This window comes from Ptychodera flava, chromosome 11 (genome assembly GCF_041260155.1).
Source record: "Ptychodera flava strain L36383 chromosome 11, AS_Pfla_20210202, whole genome shotgun sequence".
Taxonomy (NCBI): Eukaryota; Metazoa; Hemichordata; class Enteropneusta; family Ptychoderidae; genus Ptychodera; species Ptychodera flava.
Window position 1 is genome coordinate 18,215,696 of NC_091938.1, and position 8,321 is coordinate 18,224,016.

The window sequence follows — 8,321 nt, forward strand, 5'->3', positions numbered from 1 at the left end:
CGAATGCGAATCAGGAATACTGAGATTTTGCTGTACCCTTAAAAATACAGCTGTTACAGCTATAGAATCCCAATATTTTTTCTGTTAAAAGTCTATTTCATATTCTTAACATGTGTCAGTACCAAATAAAACAGATTTCATACAAAACATTGCCCCATTTTTTATGTCTAGGTGAACAATTTGTAGAATTCGACATTAGCTATGGCAGTAATGTCAAATGTAAACTTTGAGATATGGGGTATGTTTTGGTCATATTTCGTAAAACCTAAAGATATTGCATATAACAATATGTCACTTTAAAGACTATTAAACTAACTTTCTAATAATACCTAACAAGTCAGGTTATATTTAATAACAAGCTAAGCAGATGACTGATAAAGAGACATATTTAACAAAAACGCATGCGAGTCACGAATATTGAGATTTTGCGGTACCCTTCAAAATACGACTGTTACAGCTATAGAATCACAATATTTTTTCTGTTAAAAGTTCATTTCGTATTTATGATATGGTAAAGTTTAAAAAAACAGATTTCGTACAAAAAATTGCCCAATTTTTTTATGTCTGTGGAAAAAATGGTAAAATTTGACATTAGCTATGACAGTAGTTTTCGATGTAAACTTTGGGGTATGGGGTAAATTTTGGTCATATTTCATAAAAACTGTACAAGATATTGCATGTTACAATATGCAGAATATGTCATTCTAAAGACTAGTAAATTATCTTACTAATGATACCTAAAAACTTACATTATATTCTACAAAAAGCTCAGCAGATGACTTATAAGAAGATAGATTCAACAAAAATGCACGCAAGTCAGGAATACTGAGATTTTGCTGTACCCTTCAAAATCTGACCGTTACAATTACAGAATTCCGATCTTTTTCTGTTAAAAGTCTATTTCATAATTCTGACATGACCCTTACCGAATGAAATAGATTTTATACAAAAAATGTCTGATTTTATATGTGTAGGTAAAAAAATGGTAGAATTTGATTTTAGCTTTTACTGCAATATTCATTGTAAACTTTGGGGTATGGGGTAAGTTTTGGTCATATATCATGAAAACTATACACGATATTGCATGTAACAATATGTCATTTTAAAATTAGTGAATCATCATTCTAATGATACCTAACAAATGAGGTTATATTCAAAATCAAGCTCAGCAGATGACTTATAGGAAGACAAGTTTAACAAAAATTCATGCAAATCTGCAACACTTTAGTTTTGTGATACCCTTCCAAATATGACTGTTACAGCTGTAGAGTCCCAATATTTTTTCTGTTAAAGGTCTATTTGATATTTCTGACATTTCCCTGTACCAATAAAACAGATTTTATAGCAAATACGGCCAGAATTTTTGTGTCTAGCTAAAAAATTTGTAGAATTTGATTTTAGTTGTGACTGCAATTTTCAATGTAAACTTTGGGGTATGGGGTAAGTTTGGGTCATATATCATGAAAACTAAACTAGATATTGCATGTTACAATATGTCATATTAAAGATTAGTAAATCATAATTCTAATGATACCTAACAAATGAGATTATATTCAAAATTGAGCTCAGCAGATGACTTATAGGAAGACACGTTTAACAAAAATGCATGCAAATCTGCAACACTGTGATTTTGCGGTACCCTTCCAAATATGACTGTTACAGCTGTAGAGTCCCAATATTTTTTCTGTTAAAAGTCTATTTGATATTTCTGACATGTCCCTGTACCAAATAAAACAGATTTAATAGCAAACACGGCTTTTTTGTGTCTAGCTAAAAAATTTGTAGAATTTGATTTTAGTTTTGACTGCAATTTTCAATGTAAACTTTGGGGTATGTGGTAAGTTTTGGTCATATATCATGAAAACTAAACTAGATATTGCATGTTACAATATGTCATTTTAAAATTAGTAAATCATCATTCTAATGATACCTAACAAATGAGGTTATATTCAAAATTAAGCTCAGCAGATGACTTATTGGAAGACAGGTTTAACAAAATGCAAGCAAATCTGCAACACTATGATTTTTGCGGTACCCTTCAAAATATGACCATTACAGCTATAGAGTCCCAATATTTTTCTGTTAAAAGTCTATTTCATATTTTTGACATGTTTCTGTATAAAAAAACAAATTTCGTACAAAGCATTGCATTTTTTATTATGCCAAGCTAAAAAATTGGTAGAATTTGAGATTTACTGTAATTTGCAATGTTAAATTTTGGGGTATGGGGTAAGTTTTGGTCATATTTCACAAAAACTGTAGACGATATTGCATAGTACAATATATTATCTTAAAGACGAACAAATTCCATTTCTAATGATACAAACAAGTGAGGTTATGTTTAAAAAGAAGCTCAGCACATGACTTTACAAGAAGACAGATTTGACGAAAATGCATTTGGGTTTGAAAATGGTGATTTTGCGGTACCCTTCAAAACATGACCATAACAGCTATTGCGTCCCTATATTTTTTCTGTTAAAATTCCATTTCGTATTCTAGGGATCCAAAAGCTGCAGAAAAATACAGGTTTGTTATCCTGTTGGGGTGTGCACGTAGATCCCCTCTAGACCACGGACTATACGTACCACCAGGCAGGAGACCTTTGCGCTCCTTACGTCGGGCAAATGATCACCTGCCCTCGGGCACATAGTCCTATGTTTGGGCTATGATATGTAACATTTCACCGGCTGTGTTTTACAAAGTAAATACATCGGCAATTTCATAATGGTTTAAGAGTAGAATATTCCAGGCCTATAGAACATGTAATTGTAACATAGAACAAACTGTGATCTCCACGATCATCCCTAACAAAAGCAATAGTCGAAGAGAAAAGTAACTTAAGACCATGAGTGAGGCAACATAACGTATTGACAGGGGAACAGGAATAGTAATTTCTGAAATACATCTGTCTATAAACAATTTCAGATACTGATGGCAGGTTGTAGACGATTAGGAAATCAGTTTTTGAAAATCTGATTGGTAGATATTGCAACGAATACATTGTCGAAAGATAGTACCCAAGATGTAAATGATATTAATTTGAGCTGATATTTTACTCACTATATTTTATTACAGCCTGAAAGTCAATATTTAACAACACTTACATATATGCTCATATAGTTACATATTAAATATATATAGCAAGTTTTGTTAGGGAAATATTAAATAGTTTATCTGTAGGCTGACATGAGAAGTGAAAAATTTTGGTTGAATTCTAATATCATATTTGTTGTCCACTCTTCACTGTTAAACACCGTATCTGAATCAAGTTAATTCGTATAAATTGTAAAACACATATAAAAGCACAAATATAGCTAGTTTAGTATTGCAAAAAACCGTAGTTTTCCCATGGTCTACCATGTATAGTGGATCAAAATTTTTAGTGAGATTTAAATTTGTTGTACTCACATGCACTTTTTTACCTGCCACTTCAAGCAATGTAATGTAAACGAATTATATTATCAAACATAAATAAATGTACAGATATAAGTTGTTTTTAGGGGGAAATTGTTATACAATTTTTTTTGAACTCAGCAAACAAACATGGCCGATATGGACAACTAGCTGTACCCAAAGAGACATGTCAAGACTGCTTGAAATACTGAATGCTTGAAGCCCTTTACAACAATAAGCTTTACATACCAAGTCGTCGCCAGTATGTCACCATGACGGAGATATTAGGTGTGGCATAGTGGTACAATTATCTCCATTTTAAAACGCCTTGTGCTATTTCATACCCAAGACAGTCTTTGCCGAGAAGGAAAGCATGGTCATAACATTATTCGATTAGTTATGTTAGTTCTTATGGACCGATGAATAATTTATTTTAGTACCTTGGGGAAGTCCGACTGAGATATTCAGTCCCAAAACACTACCTTATCGTCTAACTAGTTGAACTTATGAGTGGATTACTCTCTGTCGATGTCAGGCTATACACGCTAACCTTTTGCAATGTTCATGTTTTACTTGATTGTATCATGAACCTGCCCGAGCTAAGAGACGTACTTCCCTAGATTTCACTCCATTATCAGGCAGATATATATTGTGAGGCCTATGATGGCTGACGTTAGGAAATATTTTAACAGTATTAAAGCTCACCTACCTCAGGATAGTTGCTCTGTGTGTGTCGCTGTGTCGAACAATGTCCCGGATGTCAAACCCCGTTGCTATAAACACAGTGGTTCCGTGACCTTTGGCACTGGAAAAAAGACTTTAACAAACGTAGATTATTACATCGGCCCCCGTATATGCCATCTACTGCAGTCTACCTAGAGCCTAAGTGGCTCGGTAAATGGAACTCTTTGCTTAAGTACTCTTTTCTTGAAGCTGTACTTGTCTGTAGTAATACCAGATTTGCGCTCAAAATCTTTTACATGACACCAAATTGTTGCGCGGTCGATGACCACTGGCCCAACTAATTGAAGAATTTCTATGACCTCGAAGTTTATACAATCTTCAAATCCGGCAATGTAGTCATTACTTTGACGACTGCGTATCTTACTTACTGGTAAGGCGTAAGGAATATATAATATGAACATGTATGGTGTGAGAATACTTTTAAAGTTATTATTTGCATTCTTATTCGACAATCATAGAGGGATGCAAGGCCGTGGCTGTATCGTAAGAAACATTCCTTTGATTGGCAGGTCCAACACTTATGTTCTGAGCAATCACACTTTAAAGAAATTTTACAGATGCGAATGGATTGAGATATTTCTTCATGTACTTTTTGTGTCTTAAGAAACTTTCATATTTTTCTGACATGGCAGTAACTGGCTACATTAGGTGAGTTACGATGAATGAATTGATAATTCTAAAGAATCAGAGCAGTACTCTTCAAATAAACCCTTGCTCCGATTACACAGCGCACGTGATACAATCGACCAGACACATGCTAGTGAGTCCGTGAAGCAGTGAATGACGGTCCTTGCACAACTATTGGTAGTTATATTTCGGAATAGAGACGGTTTTGCATTGTATCAGTACTATATGATTAGCTTTATCCTGATGTCACAACATGGTAATGTTGAAATTTACGGCTTTAATATTTTCAAATTTATATAAAAGGAAAGACACAACACAATAATGTCTTTTCAAGTTTTAAATTCGTTCGATGTGCATGGCATGTTTATTATATTAGCCATATTTTCATTATTACAAGTACTTCTACAACAATCGCATTTTCATGAAAATCGCTGAAAATATTAATAAACATATTTTCCTATGATTTCCTGGAAAGAATGAGAAAGAACAGCGATTTCAGCTAAGACTATTTTCAAATACCTACATGTTTTATTTGTTGGTTTTTTTTAGCCTATGCGCATGGACACGTTCAACATACAATATGTCACATATATCATGCACGCAACTCTATTTCTAAGATTGCCGTATGTTGTGGGTTCGAATCCGATTGAAAACTATCCGTATTTTCTAAGATTGCCTTATTTGCGTCATGTAGTATACTTCGCGCACGGCATGTTACCGTAATACTCGATATTAGTCTTGTTTCCTTGCAATTAACTACTCAAAATGGTATAGCAAAGGTACATTTACTTTGTACGCAATTGCATTTGAGTTTGCTCTCATTTTCTCTTGAAACAAGTCACTACGGTGTTAACATACCATGCGGCGGAACGCGAATTCATCGGTACGCGTACAACGCAAGTATGTTATATGACGCCCTCAATAAATTGAGAATTCAAGAATTACATACTTTCGTTTTGCTCAAAAAGTGATTCTTTGGATAAGTTTAAGTCGACTACTGCAAAGACTTGATTAAAGCTAATGAAAGTTGCTATCTCCTGCTCTTGGTTATTTATATATATAAATTTGGCAAAGCGTGTTAAAGCGCAGTGGTCGTCGCGCTGCGCGTGCGTGATTTTTTTTTTGATAAACATAAATTTTTGTAAACATAAGTCTTCTCAATTTCAATAGGAGTGAGATGGGAGCAGTCCCCCACTTTGTTAAGGCCTTTGTAAGACTCAACATCATGCAATAGTAAAATATTAAGATCGGAAAAGATCGGAAACGAACTTCAGTGGTGTATTTCTATCTATAAACTCGTGTAGAGCTACAAACATTGGGACACTACACTCAGCACATTATGTCGCTGAGTTTACTGCACGCAGACACAGTGAACAAAAAGCTGTGATCGCGCGCGATCACGCTGGTTGTACACAATGCTATGTACAGTACAGTGACACGGACGTTCATACAGACCACGGAACGGAACAGATGCAGAGATGCTTCTTGCTGCAGCGGGCATTGCTCTGCGAGCTGTAGATTTCTGTAGTTTGGGTTGTTGTCTTTGTACTCCTGTCGGGCCTCTTGAAATGAAAGCTCTCGTCCCTGCTAGCGATGTCGAAAACTAGAGCCCGGTCCTTGATAGTCTGTTGGCGTATACATGCGTATGTCTAGCTCTATGGCTCGAGCGATAACAGTAGCCGAGCCCCATTCAACTGATTCAAGAAAATCATGAGCAAATGTGATCTCTATCCAGCGTGCAATCATTGTTCAATATTCAGCAGATATTTAATTAACTTAGATTAATTGACCTTTTATTGCGTGTTACATTTGGATAGTTGGTATGCTTGTGACAGATCAGCCGCCATTTTAACAATACAAGCGGCAATATCGCAAACATTACAATCAACCCGTAACATGTGCGGCGTTCTTGGATTTGTTTACAACAGAGGGGGACCCCCCTCAGGAGGATGCGCAGCGCGACGACCACTGCGCTTTAATCTGACAAAATCGTCCTACAGCTGCCTGTAGTAAGGCTATAACCTGCTTGTTGGTCGAAAGTAATCCTAAAAATAATGGTTTAAGCGAGAAGACGAACATGTGGCTTCCAAATAAACACTCTTAGTTCCGAAACTTCACTCAATTGCAAAACCGTTGCCAAAGCACTTGAGAAAAGCACTTGCAAACACGTCGATATCGTATCTAAGTACATCCTAGATTAGTCAATAAAGCTAAGAATTGGGGGAAGGAAAAACGACAAAATGATCAGTTAACACTATTGTGGAGTCGGAGAACATATACGCTAAACGATTCGAATTGAATCCGACGTTTTAGGACAATGCCTATTTGCAATTGATGACAGTAACAGCAGGTCTCCATGTACCACCATCAAACAGACAAGATGGGTTTTTTGTACTGTTACGTGCAGAGAAAACGAACAAAAGGGTGAACTCAGCAGTTAACGTTTAAACAAATTTATTACAAAAATAAAACTAATTGCTAAGTCAGGGATAGAGTACAAGCTTTAAAAGTGTACAGACTACTTATCTCAGCTGGGACGGCAAAGCTCCAGTCTCAGAGTTGTAACAGCCAGTTGGATGAATGAACAGTCCTTGCAGGCTTGAAGCTGCACAAAGTCCACAGTATAAATCCAGCGTTGGCAGTGAAGGTCTTGGAAAGTCTTGAGAATGACTACTGCTGGAGTTTAGTAACACACAAGAGACACGATCCCAAAAGTCTGACTGGAAGCTGAGCGCGTCCCTTTTATAAAGGCATATAAGAACAATCTAGAACTTTTATTGACATGCTAATTACTGTTCTAAAATTATCTCCCTTACACAACTAATCAACTTTCCAGAACATTCCAAACATGACTAATTGAATTCAAGGTTGTGAGGTCATTAATGGCAGTGACCTTGAGAATGTTCTAGACTAATTGAACTCAGGTCATGATGAGTGTGGGGTAAATGACCTACATAACACACCCCCTCTTCAAAAAAAGAAAATTTTTCAAAGAAAATCTTTCTTTTACAAATGTAATCTTGAAAAGGATTTAAGTACTCAAAATTTTTTTTTCTAAAGTAAAATTTCTTGAAAGTGAACAACAAGAAACTCTAAATACGAGAGAGACAGTCTGCAATTAAATTGTCTCTGCCTTGATATGTCTAATGTCAAGATTAAACTCCTGTAACATTAAACTCCATCTTAGCAATCTCTGATTTTTGCCTTTAAATTTCTGCAGAAAAACAAGAGGGTTGTGATCAATATAAACCACTATTGGCTGGTTTGAAGAAGTAACATGAACTTCAAAATGCTGTAAAGCTAATGTCAAAGATAAGCACTCTTTTCAATTGTAGAGTAGTTTCTCTGGGATTTGTTAAATTTGCGTGAAAAATAGCAAACAGGATGATCTACACCATAACTATCCTCTTGCAATAAAACAGCACCAGCAGCCGTATCACTAGCATCCACAGCTAATTTGAATGGCAAAGTGAAATCTGGTGCAGACAACACTGGAGCACTTTGCAGTATGGCTTTAAGTGTATCAAATGCCTGTTGGCATTGCTCTGACCAAACAA